Source organism: Chiloscyllium plagiosum, unplaced genomic scaffold, assembly GCF_037043375.1.
Source record: "Chiloscyllium plagiosum isolate Xiang-an unplaced genomic scaffold, Cpla_swu_hap1 HiC_scaffold_44, whole genome shotgun sequence".
In the NCBI taxonomy this organism is placed as follows: Eukaryota; Metazoa; Chordata; class Chondrichthyes; order Orectolobiformes; family Hemiscylliidae; genus Chiloscyllium; species Chiloscyllium plagiosum.
The window spans coordinates 4,195,537-4,215,181 of NW_028270182.1; the positions used below are offsets into that span (position 1 = coordinate 4,195,537).

General features: G+C 60.6%; 1 protein-coding gene across 1 annotated transcript in view; it reads left to right on the plus strand.

Moving 5' to 3' along the window:
• The window catches only part of LOC122546171 (macrosialin-like), a 61,739-nt gene that overhangs the window by 27,888 nt on the left and 14,206 nt on the right, over window positions 1-19,645 (plus strand). The gene's annotated exons all lie outside the window — the stretch shown is intronic.

The following is a 19,645-nucleotide window of genomic DNA, read 5'->3' on the forward strand; positions in this document are numbered from 1 at the left end:
TCCTCGCGCACTCTCTCCCTCTGTGCGCTCTCTCGCGCACTCGCTCCCTCTCGCGCACTCTCTCCCTCTGTGCGCTCTCTCGCGCACTCGCTCCTCTGTGCGCTCTCTCGGCACTCTCTCCCTCTCGCGCACTCTCTCGCACACTCGCTCCCTCTCGCGCACTCTCTCCCTCTGTGCGCTCTCTCGCACACTCGCTCCCTCTCGCGCACTCTCTCCCTCTGTGCGCTCTCTCGCACACTCGCTCCCTCTCGCGCACTCTCTCCCTCTGTGCGCTCTCTCGCACACTCGCTCCCTCTCGCGCACTCTCTTCCCTCTGTGCGCTCTCTCGCACACTCGCTCCCTCTCGCGCACTCTCTCCCTCTGTGCGCTCTCTCGCACACTCGCTCCCTCTCGCGCACTCTCTCCCTCTGTGCGCTCTCTCGCACACTCGCTCCCTCTCGCGCACTCTCTCCCTCTGTGCGCTCTCTCGCACACTCGCTCCCTCTCGCGCACTCTCTCCCTCTGTGCGCTCTCTCGCACACTCGCTCCCTCTCGCGCACTCTCTCCCTCTGTGCGCTCTCTCGCACACTCGCTCCCTCTCGCGCACTCTCTCCCTCTGTGCGCTCTCTCGCACACTCGCTCCCTCTCGCGCACTCTCTCCCTCTGTGCGCTCTCTCGCACACTCGCTCCTCTCGCGCACTCTCTCCCTCTGTGCGCTCTCTCGCACACTCGCTCCCTCTCGCGCACTCTCTCCCTCTGTGCGCTCTCTCGCACACTCGCTCCCTCTCGCGCACTCTCTCCTCTGTGCGCTCTCTCGCACACTCGCTCCCTCTCGCGCACTCTCTCCCTCTGTGCGCTCTCTCGCACACTCGCTCCCTCTCGCGCACTCTCTCCCTCTGTGCGCTTCTCGCACACTCGCTCCCTCTCGCGCACTCTCTCCCTCTGTGCGCTCTCTCGCACACTCGCTCCCTCTCGCGCACTCTCTCCTCTGTGCGCTCTCTCGCACACTCGCTCCTCTCGCGCACTCTCTCCCTCTGTGCGCTCTCTCGCACACTCGCTCCCTCTCGCGCACTCTCTCCCTCTGTGCGCTCTCTCGCACACTCGCTCCCTCTCGCGCACTCTCTCCCTCTGTGCGCTCTCTCGCACACTCGCTCCCTCTCGCGCACTCTCTCCTCTGTGCGCTCTCTCGCACACTCGCTCCCTCTCGCGCACTCTCTCCCTCTGTGCGCTCTCTCGCACACTCGCTCCCTCTCGCGCACTCTCTCCCTCTGTGCGCTCTCTCGCACACTCGCTCCCTCTCGCGCACTCCCCTCTCGCGCACTCTCTCCCTCTGTGCGCTCTCTCCGCACACTCGCTCCCTCTCGCGCACTCTCTCCCTCTGTGCGCTCTCTCGCACACTCGCTCCCTCTCGCGCACTCTCTCCCTCTGTGCGCTCTCTCCGCACTCGCTCCCTCTCGCGCACTCTCTCCCTCTGTGCGCTCTCTCGCACACTCGCTCCCTCTCGCGCACTCTCTCCCTCTGTGCGCTCTCTCGCCTCTCCTCTGTGCGCTCTCTCGCACACTCGCTCCCTCTCGCGCACTCTCTCCCTCTGTGCGCTCTCTCGCACACTCGCTCCCTCTCGCGCACTCTCTCCCTCTGTGCGCTCTCTCGCACACTCGCTCCCTCTCGCGCACTCTCTCCTCTGTGCGCTCTCTCGCACACTCGCTCCCTCTCGCGCACTCTCTCCCTCTGTGCGCTCTCTCGCACACTCGCTCCCTCTCGCGCACTCTCTCCTCTGTGCGCTCTCTCGCACTCGCTCCCTCTCGCGCACTCTCTCCCTCTGTGCGCTCTCTCGCACACTCGCTCCCTCTCGCGCACTCTCTCCCTCTGTGCGCTCTCTCGCACACTCGCTCCCTCTCGCGCACTCTCTCCCTCTGTGCGCTCTCTCGCACACTCGCTCCTCTCGCGCACTCTCTCCCTCTGTGCGCTCTCTCGCACACTCGCTCCCTCTCGCGCACTCTCTCCCTCTGTGCGCTCTCTCGCACACTCGCTCCCTCTCGCGCACTCTCTCGCCACTCGCTCCCTCTCGCGCACTCTCTCCCTCTGTGCGCTCTCTCGCACACTCGCTCCCTCTCGCGCACTCTCTCCCTCTGTGCGCTCTCTCGCACACTCGCTCCCTCTCGCGCACTCTCTCCCTCTGTGCGCTCTCTCGCACACTCGCTCCCTCTCGCGCACTCTCTCCCTCTGTGCGCTCTCTCGCACACTCGCTCCCTCTCGCGCACTCTCTCCCTCTGTGCGCTCTCTCGCACACTCGCTCCCTCTCGCGCACTCTCTCCCTCTGTGCGCTCTCTCGCACACTCGCTCCCTCTCTGCGCACTCTCGCACACTCGCTCCCTCTCGCGCACTCTCTCCCTCTGTGCGCTCTCTCGCACTCTCTCCCTCTGTGCGCTCTCTCGCACCACTCGCTCCCTCTCGCGCACTCTCTCCCTCTGTGCGCTCTCTCGCACCACTCGCTCCCTCTCGCGCACTCTCTCCCTCTGTGCGCTCTCTCGCACACTCGCTCCCTCTCGCGCACTCTCTCCTCTGTGCGCTCTCTCGCACACTCGCTCCTCTCGCGCACTCTCTCCCTCTGTGCGCTCTCTCGCACACTCGCTCCCTCTCGCGCACTCTCTCCCTCTGTGCGCTCTCTCGCACACTCGCTCCCTCTCGCGCACTCTCTCCCTCTGTGCGCTCTCTCGCACACTCGCTCCTCTCGCGCACTCTCTCCCTCTGTGCGCTCTCTCGCACACTCGCTCCCTCTCGCGCACTCTCTCGCACACTCGCTCCCTCTCGCGCACTCGCTCCCTCTGTGCGCTCTCTCGCACACTCGCTCCCTCTCGCGCACTCTCTCCCTCTGTGCGCTCTCTCGCACACTCGCTCCCTCTCGCGCACTCTCTCCCTCTGTGCGCTCTCTCGCACACTCGCTCCCTCTCGCGCACTCTCTCCCTCTGTGCGCTCTCTCGCACACTCGCTCCCTCTCGCGCACTCTCTCCCTCTGTGCGCTCTCTCGCACACTCGCTCCCTCTCGCACACACTCTCCCTCTGTGCGCTCTCTCGCACACTCGCTCCCTCTCGCACACACTCTCCCTCTGTGCGCTCTCTCGCACACTCGCTCCCTCTCGCACACTCTCTCCCTCTGTGCGCTCTCTCGCACACTCTCTCCCTCTGTGCGCTGTCTCGCACACTCGCTCTCTCTCGCACACTCTCTCCCTCTGTGCGCTGTCTCGCACACTCGCTCTCTCTCGCACACTCTCTCCCTCTGTGCGCTGTCTCGCACACTCGCTCTCTCTCGCACACTCTCTCCCTCTGTGCGCTGTCTCGCACACTCGCTCTCTCTCGCACACTCTCTCCCTCTGTGCGCTGTCTCGCACACTCGCTCTCTCTCGCACACTCTCTCCCTCTGTGCGCTCTCTCGCACACTCTCTCTCTCTCGCACACTCTCTCCCTCTGTGCGCTGTCTCGCACACTCGCTCTCTCTCGCACACTCTCTCCCTCTGTGCGCTCTCTCTCCCTCTGTGCTCTCTCTCGCACACTCGCTCTCTCTCGCACACTCTCTCCCTCTGTGCGCTCTCTCGCACACTCGCTCTCTCTCGCACACTCGCTCCCTCTGTGCGCTGTCTCGCACACTCGCTCTCTCTCGCACACTCTCTCCCTCTGTGCGCTCTCTCGCACACTCGCTCTCTCTCGCACACTCGCTCTCTCTCGCACACTCTCTCCCTCTGTGCGCTGTCTCGCACACTCGCTCTCTCTCGCACACTCTCTCCCTCTGTGCGCTGTCTCGCACACTCGCTCTCTCTCGCACACTCTCTCCCTCTGTGCGCTCTCTCGCACACTCGCTCTCTCTCGCACACTCTCTCCCTCTGTGCGCTCTCTCGCACACTCGCTCTCTCTCGCACACTCTCTCCCTCTGTGCGCTCTCTCGCACACTCGCTCTCTCTCGCACACTCTCTCCCTCTGTGCTCTCTCTCGCACACTCGCTCTCTCTCGCACACTCTCTCGCACACTCTCTCCCTGTCGCACACTCTCTCCCTCTGTGCTCTCTCTCGCACACTCTCTCCCTCTGTGCTCTCTCTCGCACACTCTCTCCCTCTGTGCTCTCTCTCGCACACTCTCTCCCTCTCGCACACTCTCTCCCTCTGTGCTCTCTCTCGCACACTCTCTCCCTCTCGCACACTCTCTCCCTCTGTGCTCTCTCTCGCACACTCTCTCCCTCTCGCACACTCTCTCCCTCTGTGCTCTCTCTCGCACACTCTCTCCCTCTGTGCGCTGTCTCGCACACTCGCTCTCTCTCGCACACTCGCTCCCTCTGTGCGCTGTCTCGCACACTCGCTCTCTCTCGCACACTCTCTCCCTCTGTGCGCTCTCTCGCACACTCGCTCTCTCTCGCACACTCGCTCTCTCTCGCACACTCTCTCCCTCTGTGCGCTGTCTCGCACACTCGCTCTCTCTCGCACACTCTCTCCCTCTGTGCGCTGTCTCGCACACTCGCTCTCTCTCGCACACTCTCTCCCTCTGTGCGCTGTCTCGCACACTCGCTCTCTCTCGCACACTCTCTCCCTCTGTGCGCTGTCTCGCACACTCGCTCTCTCTCGCACACTCTCTCCCTCTGTGCGCTCTCTCGCACACTCGCTCTCTCTCGCACACTCTCTCCCTCTGTGCGCTGTCTCGCACACTCGCTCTCTCTCGCACACTCTCTCCCTCTGTGCGCTCTCTCTCCCTCTGTGCTCTCTCTCGCACACTCGCTCTCTCTCGCACACTCTCTCCCTCTGTGCGCTCTCTCGCACACTCGCTCTCTCTCGCACACTCGCTCCCTCTGTGCGCTGTCTCGCACACTCGCTCTCTCTCGCACACTCTCTCCCTCTGTGCGCTCTCTCGCACACTCGCTCTCTCTCGCACACTCGCTCTCTCTCGCACACTCTCTCCCTCTGTGCGCTGTCTCGCACACTCGCTCTCTCTCGCACACTCTCTCCCTCTGTGCGCTGTCTCGCACACTCGCTCTCTCTCGCACACTCTCTCCCTCTGTGCGCTGTCTCGCACACTCGCTCTCTCTCGCACACTCTCTCCCTCTGTGCGCTCTCTCGCACACTCGCTCTCTCTCGCACACTCTCTCCCTCTGTGCGCTCTCTCGCACACTCGCTCTCTCTCGCACACTCTCTCCCTCTGTGCTCTCTCTCGCACACTCGCTCTCTCTCGCACACTCTCTCGCACACTCTCTCCCTGTCGCACACTCTCCCTCTGTGCTCTCTCTCGCACACTCTCTCCCTCTGTGCTCTCTCTCGCACACTCTCTCCCTCTCGCACACTCTCTCCCTCTGTGCTCTCTCTCGCACACTCTCTCCCTCTCGCACACTCTCTCCCTCTGTGCTCTCTCTCGCACACTCTCTCCCTCTCGCACACTCTCTCCCTCTGTGCTCTCTCTCGCACACTCTCTCCCTCTCGCACACTCTCTCCCTCTGTGCTCTCTCTCGCACACTCTCTCCCTCTCGCACACTCTCTCGCACACTCGCTCTCTCTCGCACACTCTCTCGCACACTCTCTCCCTCTCGCACACTCTCTCGCACACTCTCTCGCACACTCTCTCCCTCTCGCACACTCTCTCCCTCTCGCACACTCTCTCGCACACTCTCTCCCTCTCGCACACTCTCTCGCACACTCTCTCCCTCTCGCACACTCTCTCCCTCTCGCACACTCTCTCGCACACTCTCTCCCTCTCGCACACTCTCTCGCACACTCTCTCCCTCTCGCACACTCTCTCGCACACTCTCACTCTCTCGCACACTCTCTCTCGCACACTCTCACTCTCTCGCACACTCTCTCTCGCACACTCTCTCCCTCTCGCACACTCTCTCTCGCACACTCTCTCCCTCTCGCACACTCTCTCCCTCTCGCACACTCTCTCTCGCACACTCTCTCCCTCTCGCACACTCTCTCCCCTCTCGCACACTCTCTCGCACACTCTCTCCCTCTCGCACACTCTCTCGCACACTCTCTCCCTCTCGCACACTCTCTCGCACACTCTCTCCCTCTCGCACACTCTCTCCCTCTCGCACACTCTCTCCCTCTCGCACACTCTCTCCCTCTCGCACACCCTCTCGCACACTCTCTCTCTCTCGCACACTCTATCCCTCTCGCACACCCTCTCGCACACTCTCTCTCTCTCGCACACTCTCTCTCTCGCACACTCTCTCCCTCTCGCACACCCTCTCGCACACTCTCTCTCTCTCGCACACTCTCTCCCTCTCGCACACCCTCTCGCACACTTCTCTCTCTCTCGCACACTCTCTCCCTCTCGCACACCCTCTCGCACACTCTCTCTCTCTCGCACACTCTCTCCCTCTCGCACACTCTCTCTCTCTCGCACACTCTCTCTCTCTCGCACACTCTCTCTCTCTCGCACACTCTCACTCTCTCGCACTCTCCCTCTCGCACACTCTCTCCCTCTCGCACACTCTCTCCCTCTCGCACACTCTCTCCCTCTCGCACACTCTCTCGCACACTCTCTCCCTCTCGCACACTCTCTCGCACACTCTCTCCCTCTCGCACACTCTCTCGCACACTCTCTCCCTCTCGCACACTCTCTCGCACACTCGCTCGCACACTCTCTCCCTCTCGCACACTCGCTCGCACACTCTCTCCCTCTCGCACACTCGCTCCACTCGCTCGCACACTCTCTCCCTCTCGCACACTCGCTCGCACACTCTCTCCCTCTCGCACACTCTCTCGCACACTCTCACTCTCTCGCACACTCTCTCGCACACTCTCTCTCTCTCGCACACTCTCTCCCTCTCGCGCACTCTCTCGCACACTCTCTCCCTCTCGCACACTCTCTCCCTCTCGCACACTCTCTCCCTCTCGCACACTCTCTCCCTCTCGCACACCTCTCCCTCTCGCACACTCTCTCGCACACTCTCTCTCTCGCACACTCTCTCGCACACTCTCTCTCTCGCACACTCTCTCGCACACTCTCTCCCTCTCGCACACTCTCTCGCACACTCTCTCCTCTCGCACACTCTCTCGCACACTCTCTCCCTCTCGCACACTCTCTCGCACACTCTCTCGCACACTCTCTCCCTCTCGCACACTCTCTCGCACACTCGCTCGCACACTCTCTCCCTCTCGCACACTCGCTCGCACACTCTCTCCCTCTCGCACACTCTCTCGCACACTCGCTCGCACACTCTCTCCCTCTCGCACACTCGCTCGCACACTCTCTCCCTCTCGCACACTCTCTCCTCTCGCACACTCTCTCGCACACTCTCTCTCTCTCGCACACTCTCTCCCTCTCGCACACTCTCTCGCACACTCTCTCTCGCACACTCTCTCCCTCTCGCACACTCTCTCGCACACTCTCTCCTCTCGCACACTCTCTCCCTCTCGCACACTCTCTCGCACACCTCTCCCTCTCGCACACTCTCTCGCACACTCTCTCTCTCGCACACTCTCTCTCTCGCACACTCTCTCGCACACTCTCTCCCTCTCGCACACTCTCTCGCACACTCTCTCCCTCTCGCACACTCTCTCGCACACTCTCTCTCTCTCGCACACTCTCTCTCTCTCGCACACTCTCTCGCACACTCTCTCTCTCTCGCACACTCTCTCCCTCTCGCACACTCTCTCCCTCTCGCACACTCTCTCCCTCTCGCACACTCTCTCCCTCTCGCACACTCTCTCGCACACTCTCTCCCTCTCGCACACTCTCTCGCACACTCTCTCCCTCTCGCACACTCTCTCCCTCTCGCACACTCTCTCCCTCTCGCACACCCTCTCGCACACTCTCTCCCTCTCGCACACCTCTCGCACACTCTCTCTCTCTCGCACACTCTCTCCTCTCGCACACTCTCTCGCACACTCTCTCCCTCTCGCACACTCTCTCGCACACTCTCTCGCACACTCTCTCCTCTCGCACACTCTCTCCTCTCGCACACTCTCTCCCTCTCGCACACTCCTCTCGCACACTCTCTCCCTCTCGCACACCCTCTCGCACACTCTCTCTCTCTCGCACACTCTCTCCCTCTCGCACACCCTCTCGCACACTCTCTCTCTCTCGCACACTCTCTCCCTCTCGCACACCCTCTCGCACACTCTCTCCCTCTCGCACACTCTCTCCCTCTCGCACACTCTCTCTCTCTCGCACACTCTCTCCCTCTCGCACACCCTCTCGCACACTCTCTCCCTCTCGCACACCCTCTCGCACACTCTCTCTCTCTCGCACACTCTCTCCCTCTCGCACACTCTCTCCCTCTCGCACACCCTCTCGCACACTCTCTCTCTCTCTCGCACACTCTCTCCCTCTCGCACACCCTCTCGCACACTCTCTCTCTCTCGCACACTCTCTCCCTCTCGCACACCCTCTCGCACACTCTCTCTCTCTCGCACACTCTCTCCCTCTCGCACACCCTCTCGCACACTCTCTCCCTCTCGCACACTCTCTCGCACACTCGCTCGCACACTCTCTCCCTCTCGCACACTCGCTCGCACACTCTCTCCCTCTCGCACACTCTCTCCTCTCGCACACTCTCTCGCACACTCTCTCTCTCTCGCACACTCTCTCCCTCTCGCACACTCTCTCGCACACTCTCTCCCTCTCGCACACTCTCTCGCACACTCTCTCTCTCTCGCACACTCTCTCCCTCTCGCACACTCTCTCCTCTCGCACACTCTCTCCCTCTCGCACACTCTCTCGCACACTCTCTCTCTCTCGCACACTCTCTCCCCTCTCGCACACTCTCTCGCACACTCTCTCCCTCTCGCACACTCTCTCGCACACTCTCTCCCTCTCGCACACTCTCTCGCACACTCACTCCTCTCGCACACTCTCTCGCACACTCTCTCCCTCTCGCACACTCTCTCGCACACTCTCTCCCTCTCGCACACTCTCTCGCACACTCTCTCTCTCTCGCACACTCTCTCGCACACTCTCTCGCACACTCTCTCTCTCTCGCACACTCTCCTCTCGCACACTCTCTCTCTCTCGCACACTCTCTCCTCTCGCACACTCTCTCTCTCTCGCACACTCTCCCTCGCACACTCTCTCCCTCTCGCACACTCTCTCGCACACTCTCTCCTCTCGCACACTCTCTCGCACACTCTCTCCCTCTCGCACACTCTCTCGCACACTCTCTCCCTCTCGCACACTCTCTCCTCTCGCACACTCTCTCCCTCTCGCACACTCTCTCCCTCTCGCACACTCTCCCTCGCACACTCTCTCCCTCTCGCACTCTCTCTCACACTCTCTCCCTCTCTCTCTCTCTCCACTCTCTCCCTCTCGCACACTCTCTCCCTCTCGCACACTCTCTCCTCTCGCACACCCTCTCGCACACTCTCTCCCTCTCGCACACCTCTCTCGCACACTCTCTCCCTCTCGCACACCCTCTTGCACACTCTCTCTCTCTCGCACACTCTCTCCCTCTCGCACACCCTCTCGCACACTCTCTCTCTCTCGCACACTCTCTCCCTCTCGCACACCCTCTCGCACACTCTCTCTCTCTCGCACACTCTCTCCCTCTCGCACACCCTCTCGCACACTCTCTCCTCTCGCACACTCTCTCCCTCTCGCACACCCTCTCGCACACTCTCTCCCTCTCGCACACTCTCTCCCTCTCGCGCACTCTCCCCCTCTCCGCGCTCTCTCGCGCACTCTCCCCCTCTCCGCGCTCTCTCGCGCACTCTCCCCCTCTCCGCGCTCTCTCGCGCACTCTCCGCGCACTCTCCCCCTCTAGGCGCTCTCTCGCGCACTCTCCCCCTCTAGGCGCTCTCTCTCGTGCACTCTCCCCCTCTCCGCGCTCTCTCGTGCACTCTCCCCCTCTCCGCTCTCTCTCGTGCACTCTCCCCCTCTCCGCTCTCTCTCGCGCACTCTCCCCCTCTCCGCGCTCTCTCGCGCACTCTCCCCCTCTCCGCTCTCTCTCGCTCTCCCCCTCTCGCACGCTCTCCCCCTCTCCTCTCCCTCTCGCACGCTCTCCCCCTCTCCTCTCCCTCTCGCACGCTCTCCCCCTCTCCTCTCCCTCTCGCACGCTCTCCCCCTCTCCTCTCCCTCTCGCACGCTCTCCCCCTCTCCTCTCCCTCTCGCACGCTCTCCCCCTCTCCTCTCCCTCTCGCACGCTCTCCCCCTCTCCTCTCCCTCTCGCACGCTCTCCCCCTCTCCTCTCCCTCTCGCACGCTCTCCCCCTCTCCTCTCCCTCTCGCACGCTCTCCCCCTCTCCTCTCCCTCTCGCACGCTCTCCCCCTCTCCTCTCCCTCTCGCACGCTCTCCCCCTCTCCTCTCCCTCTCGCACGCTCTCCCCCTCTCCTCTCCCTCTCGCACGCTCTCCCCCTCTCCTCTCCCTCTCGCACGCTCTCCCCCTCTCCTCTCCCTCTCGCACGCTCTCCCCCTCTCCTCTCCCACGCTCTCCCCCTCTCCTCTCCCTCTCGCACGCTCTCCCCCTCTCCTCTCTCTCTCGCACACTCCCCCTCTGCTCTCTCTCTCGCACTCTCCCCCTCTGTGCTCTCTCTCGCACTCTCCCCCTCTGTGCTCTCTCTCGCACACTCTCCCCTCTGCTCTCTCTCTCGCACACTCTCCCCCTCTGTGCTCTCTCTCGCACACTCTCCCCCTCTGCTCTCCCTCTCGCACACTCTCCCCTCTGCTCTCTCTCTCCCTCTCGCACACTCTCCCCCTCTGCTCTCTCTCTCTCGCACACTCTCCCCTCTGTGCTCTCTCTCGCACACTCTCCCCCTCTGCTCTCTCTCTCGCACACTCTCCCCCTCTGTGCTCTCTCTCGCACACTCTCCCCCTCTGCTCTCCCTCTCGCACACTCTCCCCCTCTGTGCTCTCTCTCGCACACTCTCCCCCTCTGCTCTCCCTCTCGCACACTCTCCCCCTCTGCTCTCTCTCTCCCTCTCGCACACTCTCCCCCTCTGCTCTCTCTCCCTCTCGCACACTCTCCCCCTCTGCTCTCTCTCTCCCTCTCGCACACTCTCCCCCTCTGCTCTCTCTCTCCCTCTCGCACACTCTCCCCCTCTGCTCTCTCTCCCTCTCGCACACTCTCCCCCTCTGCTCTCTCTCTCCCTCTCGCACACTCTCCCCTCTGCTCTCTCTCTCCCTCTCGCACACTCTCCCCCCTCTGCTCTCTCTCTCCCTCTCGCACACTCTCCCCCTCTGCTCTCTCTCTCCCTCTCGCACACTCTCCCTCTCTGCTCTCTCTCTCCCTCTCGCACACTCTCCCTCTCTGCTCTCTCTCTCCCTCTCGCACACTCTCCCCCTCTGCTCTCTCTCCCTCTCGCACACTCTCCCCCTCTGCTCTCTCTCCCTCTCGCACACTCTCCCCCTCTGCTCTCTCTCTCCCTCTCGCACACTCTCCCCCTCTGCTCTCTCTCTCCCTCTCGCACACTCTCCCCCTCTGCTCTCTCTCTCCCTCTCGCACACTCTCCCCCTCTGCTCTCTCTCTCCCTCTCGCACACTCTCCCCCTCTGCTCTCTCTCTCTCTCTCTCGCACACTCTCCCCCTCTGCTCTCTCTCTCACACACTCTCCCCCTCTGCTCTCTCTCTCTCACACACTCTCCCCCTCTGCTCTCTCTCTCTCACACACTCTCCCCCTCTGCTCTCTCTCTCTCTCACACTCTCCCCCTCTGCTCTCTCTCTCTCTCACACTCTCCCCCTCTGCTCTCTCTCTCTCTCACACTCTCCCCCTCTGCTCTCTCTCTCACTCTCCCCCTCTGCTCTCTCTCTCTCTCACACTCTCCCCCTCTGCTCTCTCTCTCTCTCACACTCTCCCCCTCTGCTCTCTCTCTCACTCTCCCCCTCTGCTCTCTCTCTCTCTCACACTCTCCCCCTCTGCTCTCTCTCTCTCACACACTCTCCCCCTCTGCTCTCTCTCTCTCACACACTCTCCCCCTGTGCTCTCTCTCTCTCACACACTCTCCCCCTGTGCTCTCTCACACACACACACTCTCCCTCTCTGCTCTCTCTCTCTCTCTCTCTCACACTCTCCCCCTCTGCTCTCTCTCTCTCACATTCTCCCCCTCTGCTCTCTCTCTCCCTCTCGCACACTCTCCCCCTCTGCTCTCTCTCTCGCATACTCTCCCCCTCTCCTCTCCCTCTCGCACACTCTCCCCCTCTGCTCTCTCTCACACACACACTCTCCCTCTCTGCTCTCTCTCTCTCACACAGTCTCCCCCTCTGCTCTCTCTCTCTCACACACTCTCCCCCTCTGCTCTCTCTCTCTCACACACTCTCCCCCTCTGCTCTCTCTCACACACACACACTCCCCCTCTGCTCTCTCTCACACACACACACTCCCCCTCTGCTCTCTCTCCCTCACACACACACTCTTCCCCCCGCTCTCTCTCACACACTCTCCCCCTCTGCTCTCTCTCTCAGTCTGTCTGTCTGTGTCTCTGCCTCTGTCTCTCTCTCTGTCTGTGTCTCCCTCTCCCTCTCCCTGTCCCTGAACATTCAGGTTTAGCCTGGACGAGGGTTAAAGGACACAGAGAAGCAGGCTGGCTAAGTGTGAATGAGAATGATTGCCGTTGCGGATGTCAGACACGTCGGCACTGTGACTGTTCTGTCGCACCTTCTTTGCGATCTGTGACACCCTCGTGTTACTGGAGCACCATGTGATAGTTTGGTCACAAACTTTCCTTTCGCAATAACCACCGCAAGTCAACAGACTGCAAATTAATAAATGTTGCAACGGTCAGATCTCTGCCCTGCATTACCCCTCTTTCTCTCTCTCTCTCCCTCCCTCCCTCCTTCCCCTCCCCTACTCACTCTCCCTCTGTCTCTCTCTCTCTCTCTAGCCCCAAGGAATTAAGACTGTCATCAACTATCCACTCTCCTTGTAAACATCACCTCATCAAAAACTCTTTGCCTCCCCCCCGCTCCTGCACCCCCTCTCTATCTCTGTAACCCCCCCTCCAGCCCCTACACCCCCTCCCTATCTCTGTAACCCCCTCCAGCCCCTACATCCCCTCCCTATCTCTGTAACCCCCCCTCCAGCCCCTACATCCCCTCCCTATCTCTGTAACCCCCCCTCCAGCCCCTACAACCCTCCCTATCTCTGTAAACCACCTCCAGCCCCTACACCCCCTCCCTATCTCTGTAACCCCCCCTCCAGCCCCTACACCCCCTCCCTATCTCTGTCACCCCCCCCTCCAGCCCCTACACCCACTCCCTATCTCTGTAACCCCCTCCAGCCCCTACATCCCCTCCCTATCTCTGTAACCCCCCCTCCAGCCCCTACACCCCCTCCCTATCTCTGTAACCCCTCCAGCCCCTACATCCCCATCCCTATCTCTGTAACCGCCCCTCCAGCCCCTACACCCCCTCCCTATCTCTATAACCCCCTCCAGCCCCTATATCCCCTCCCTATCTCTGTAACCCCCTCCTGCCCCTACACTCCCTTCCAATCTCTGCAACCCCCTCCAGCCTCTACACCACCTCCCAATCTCTGCAACCCCTCCAGCCCCTACACCCCCTCCCTATCGCTGTAACCCCCTCCAGCCCCTGCACCCCCTCCCTATCTCTGTAACCCCCTCCAACCCCTAGACCCCTTCCCTATCTGTGTAATCCCCTCCGGCCCCTACACCCCCTCCCTATCTCTGTAATCCCCTCCAGCCCCTAGACCCCCCCATCTCTGTAACCCCCTCCAGCCCCTATATCCCCTCCCTGTCTCTGTTACCCCCTCCAGCCCCTAAACCCCCACCCTATCTCTGTAACCCCCTCCAGCCCCTACACCCCCTCCCTATCTGTGTAATCCCCTCCGGCCCCTACACCCCCTCCCTATCTCTATAAACTCCTCCAGCCCCTACATCCCCTCCCTATCTCTGTAACCCCCCCTCCAGCCCCTACACTCCCTCCCTATCTCTGTAACCCCCTCCAGCCCCTACATCCCCTCCCTATCTCTGTAACCCCCCCTCCAGCCCCTACATCCCCTCCCGATCTCTGTAACCCGCCCTCCAGCCCCTACATCCCCTCCTTATCTCTGTAACCCCCCCTCCAGCCCCTACACCCCCCCCCTATCTCGGTAACCCCCCCTCCAGCCCCTACACCCCCTCCCTATCTCTCTAACCCCCTCCAGCCCCATATCCCCTCCCTATCTCTGTAACCCCCTCCAGCCTCTACACCCCCTCCCTATCTCTCTAACCCCCTCCAGCCCCTATATCCCCTCCCTGTCTCTGTCACCCCCTCCAGCCCCTACACTCCCTCCCTATCTCTGTAAACCCCTCCAGCCCCTACACCCCCTCCCTAACTCTGTACCCCCTCCAGCCCCTACACCCCCTCCCTATCTCTATAATCTCCTCCAGCCCCTATACCCCCTCCCTATCTCTGTAACCCCCTCCAGCCCCTACACCCCGTCCCTATCTCTGTAACCCCCTCTAGCCCCTACACCCCCTCCCTATCTCTGTTACCCCCTCCAGCCCCTACACCCCCACCCTATCTCTGTAACCCCCTCCAGCCCCTACACTCCCTCCCTATCTGTGTAATCCCCTCCGGCCCCTACACCCCCTCCCTATCTCTATAAACTCCTCCAGCCCCTACATCCCCTCCCTATCTCTGTAACCCCCACTCCAGCCCCTACACTCCCTCCCTATCTCTGTAACCCCCTCCAGCCCCTACATCCCCTCCCTATCTCTGTAACCCCCCTCCAGCCCCTACATCCCCTCCCGATCTCTGTAACCCGCCCTCCAGCCCCTACATCCCCTCCTTATCTCTGTAACCCCCCCTCCAGCCCCTACACCCCCTCCCTATCTCGGTAACCCCCCCCTCCAGCCCCTACACCCCCTCCCTATCTCTCTAACCCCCTCCAGCCCCATATCCCCTCCCTATCTCTGTAACCCCCTCCAGCCTCTACACCCCCTCCCTATCTCTCTAACCCCCTCCAGCCCCATATCCCCTCCCTATCTCTGTAACCCCCTCCAGCCCCTGCACCCCCTCCCTATCTCTGTAACCCCCTCCAACCCCTATATCCCCTCCCTATCTCTATAATCTCCTCCAGCCCCTATACCCCCTCCCTATCTCTGTAACCCCCTCCAGCCCCTGCACACCCTCCCTATCTCTGTTACCCCCTCCAGCCCCTACACCCCCTCCCTATCTGTGTAATCCCCTCCGGCCCCTACACCCCCTCCCTATCTCTGTAACCCCCTCTCCAGCCCCTACACCCCTCCCTATCTCTGTAACCCCCTCCAGCCCCTACATCCCCTCCCTATCTCTGTAACCCCCCCTCCAGCCCCTACACCCCCTCCCTATCTCTGTAACCCCCTCCAGCCCCTACATCCCATCCATATCTCTGTAACCCCCCCGCCAGCCCCTACACCCCCTCCCTATCTCTGTAACCCCCTCCAACCCCTACACCCCTTCCCTATCTCTGTAAACCCCTCCAGCCACTACACCCCTCCCTATCTCTGTAACCCCCTCCAGCCCCTACACCCCCTCCCTATCTCTATAATCTCCTCCAGCCCCTATACCCCCTCCCTATCTCTGTAACCCCCTCCCGCCCCTACACCACGTCCCTATCTCTGTAACCCTCTCCAGCCTCTACACCCCCTCCCTATCTCTGTTACCCCCTCCAGCCCCTACACCCCCTCCCTATCTCTATAAACCCCTCCAGCCCCTACACTCCCTCCCTATCTCTGTAACCCCCTCCAGCCCCTACATCCCCTCCCTATCTCTGCAACCCCCCCTCCAGCCCCTACACCCCCTCCCTATCTCTGTAACCCCCTCCAGCCCCTACATCCCATCCATATCTCTGTAACCCTCCCTCCAGCCCCTACACCCCCTCCCTATCTCTGTAACCCCCCTCCAGCCCCTACACTCCCTCCCTATCTCTATAACCCCCTCCAGCCCCTATATCCCTTCCCTATCTCTGTAACCCCCTCCTGCCCCTACACTCCCTTCCAATCTCTGCAACCCCCTCCAGCCCCTACACCCCCTCCCTATCTCTGTAACCCCTCCAGCCCCTACACCCCCTCCCTATCTCTGTAACCCCCTCCAGCCCCTACACCCCCTCCCTATCGCTGTAACCTCCTCCAACCCCTGCACCCCCTCCCTATCTCTGTAACCCCCTCCAACCCCTACACCCCCTCCCTATCTGTGTAATCCCCTCCGGCCCCTACACCCCCTCCCTATCTCTGTAATCCCCTCCAGCCCCTACACCCCCCCATCTCTGTAACCCCCTCCAGCCCCTATATCCCCTCCCTATCTCTGTCACCCCTTCCTGCCCATACACCCCTTCCCTATCTATGTAACCCCCTCCAGCCCCTACACCCCTCCCTATCTCTGTAAACCCCTCCAGCCACTACACCCCTCCCTATCTCTGTAACCCCCTCCAGCCCCTACACCCCCTCCCTATCTCTGTACCCCCTCCAGCCCCTACACCCCCTCCCTATCTCTATAATCTCCTCCAGCCCCTATACCCCCTCCCTATCTCTGTAACCCCCTCCAGCCTCTATACCCCCTCCCTATCTCTGTAACCCCCTCTCCCTATCTCTGTAACCCCCTCCAGCCCCTATACTCCCTCCCTATCTCTGTAACCCCCTCCAGCCCCTACACCCCCTCTACCCCCTCCCTATCTCTGTAACCCCCTCCAGCCCCTACACCCCCTCCCTATCTCTCTCACCCCCTCCAGCCCCTACACCCCCTCCCTATCTCTGTAACCCCCTCCAGCCTCTACACCCCCTCCCTATCTCTCTAACCCCCTCCAGCCCCTATATCCCCTCCCTGTCTCTGTCACCCCCTCCAGCCCCTACACTCCCTCCCTATCTCTGTAAACCCCTCCAGCCCCTACACCCCCTCCCTAACTCTGTACCCCCTCCAGCCCCTACACCCCCTCCCTATCTCTATAATCTCCTCCAGCCCCTATACCCCCTCCCTATCTCTGTAACCCCCTCCAGCCTCTATACCCCCTCCCTATCTCTGTAACCCCCTCCAGCCTCTACACCCCCTCCCTATCTCTGTAACCCCCTCCAGCCCCTATACTCCCTCCCTATCTCTGTAACCCCCTCCAGCCCCTACACCCCCTCTACCCCCTCCCTATCTCTGTAACCCCCTCCAGCCCCTACACCCCCTCCCTATCTCTGAACCTCCTCCAGCCCCTACACCCCCTCCCTATCTCTCTCACCCCCTCCAGCCCCTGCACCCCTCCCTATCTCTGTAACCCCCTCCAGCTCCTACACCCCCTCCCTATCTCTGTAATCCCCTCCAATTCCAGCCCCTTGACCAATCCCCGATTCCCATCGTTCCACCATTGGGGGCCGTGCCTTCAGCTGCCTGAGTCCTGAGCTCAGGAACCCCCCTCCCTGACTCCCCTTCCTGTGTCTCTCTGTCTGCTCCTTTCAGACCCTCCTTAAAACTGACATCTTTGTCTGAGCCCTGAATCTGATACATCCTCATGTAGCATCATTCCTAAAGAAGGACTTATGCCCGAAACGTCGCTTCACCTGCTCCTTGGATGCTGCCTGACCTGCTGCGCTTTTTCAGCAACATATTTTTCAGCCCCACTTCCTCATTTAGCATCCTGTTTGATTACAATTACAGCAAGATACCTGAGGAATCTTAAACGGTTTTAAGGGGGCTGGAAGCCATATCCATGCAGGTGTCCCAACTGATTATCCCAATTCCCTCCCAAACCACTGTCAATCGGGATTAATCTGTAAACTCCTGAACTGGCCCCAGCATCAGATCTCTGCTGCAACCATGATGAGGCGATGGACACCATCAGGGGTCCGACTCTGACAAATCTTAATGTCATACTACACCTCAACACGAATTCCTCTCAAAGTGAAAGGGATGACCTCCACCCAGGATGTGACTTGAAAATTTGCGTTACAAAATCAAATCAGTGTTAGATACAGAGTACAGCTCCCTCTACACTGTCCCCATCACACCCTCCCAGGGACAGGGACAGCACGGGGTTAGATACAGAGTACAGCTCCCTCTACACTGTCCCCATCAAACACTCCCAGGGACAGGGACAGCACGGGGTTAGATACAGAGTACAGCTCCCTCTACACTGTCCCCATCAAACACTCCCAGGGACAGGGACAGCACGGGGTTAGATACAGAGTACAGCTCCCTCTACACTGTCCCCATCAAACACTCCCAGGGACAGGGACAGCACGGGGTTAGATACAGAGTACAGCTCCCTCTACACTGTCCCCATCAAACACTCCCAGGGACAGGGACAGCACGGGGTTAGATACAGAGTACAGCTCACTCTACACTGTCCCCATCAAACACTCCCAGGGACAGGGTCAGCACGGGGTTAGATACAGAGTACAGCTCCCTCTACACTGTCCCCATCAAACACTCCCCGGGACAGGGACAGCACAGGGTTAGATACAGAGTACAGCTCCCTCTACACTGTCCCCCATCAAACACTCCCAGGGACAGGGACAGCACAGGGTTAGATATAGAGTACAGCTCCCTCTACACTGTCCCCCATCAAACACTCCCAGGGACAGCACGGGGTTAGGTACAGAGTACAGCTCCCTCTACACTGTCCCCATCAAACACTCCCAGGGACAGGGACAGCACGGGGTTAGATACAGTGTACAGCTCCCTCTACACTGTCCCCATCACACCCTCCCAGGGACAGCACGAGGTTAGATACAGAGTACAGCTCCCTCTACACTGTCCCCATCAAACACTCCCAGGGACAGGGACAGCACGGGGTTAGATACAGAGTACAGCTCCCTCTACACTGTCCCCATCAAACACTCCCAGGGACAGGGACAGCATGGGGTTAGATACAGAGTACAGCTCCCTCTACACTGTCCCCATCAAACACTCCCAGGGACAGCACAGGGTTAGGTATAGAGTACAGCTCCCTCTGTCCCCCATCAAACACTTCCAGGGACAGCACGGGGTTAGATACAGAGTAAAGCTCTCTCTACACTGTCCCCAAACACTCCCAGGGACAGGGACAGCACAGGGTTAGATACAGAGTACAGCTCTCTCTACACTGTCCCCATCAAACACTCCCAGGGACAGGGACAGCACAGGGTTAGGTACAGAGTACAGCTCCCTCTACACTGTTCCCCATCAAACACTCCCAGGGACAGGGACAGCACAGGGTTAGATACAGGGTAAAGCCCCCTCTACACTGTGCCCACATCAAACACTCCCAGGACAGGGACAGCACGGGGTTAGATACAGGGTAAAGCTCCCTCTACACTGTTCCCCATCAAACACTCCCAGGGACAGGGACAGCATGGGGTCAGATACAGGGTAAAGCTCCCTCTACACTGTGCCCACATCAAACACTCCCAGGACAGGGACAGCACGGGGTTAGATACAGGGTAAAGCTCCCTCTACACTGTTCCCCATCAAACACTCCCAGGGACAGGGACAGCATGGGGTTAGATACAGAGTAAAGCTCCCTCTACACTGTCCCCCCATCAAACACTCCCAGGGACAGGGACAGCACGGGGTTAGATATAAAATTTTGAAAGATGGAGAAGTGTTGTGGGGGAACCAACAAAACTTGTTGGTAAACAGGACACGAATTGCTGAGTTGTGAGACTCTTTAAGGGTTGTCCTGGCCTCTCTAGCCTGACTGTTCTCCCCTTCGGCCCGTCGACATCGTCTCCCTCTCCAGTCCGAAGCTGCTCAGTAGGATCAGATTCTCCCACGAGTGTGGTGGGATTGGCCTCTGATGGTAGCTGCCCAGGCCCATCAT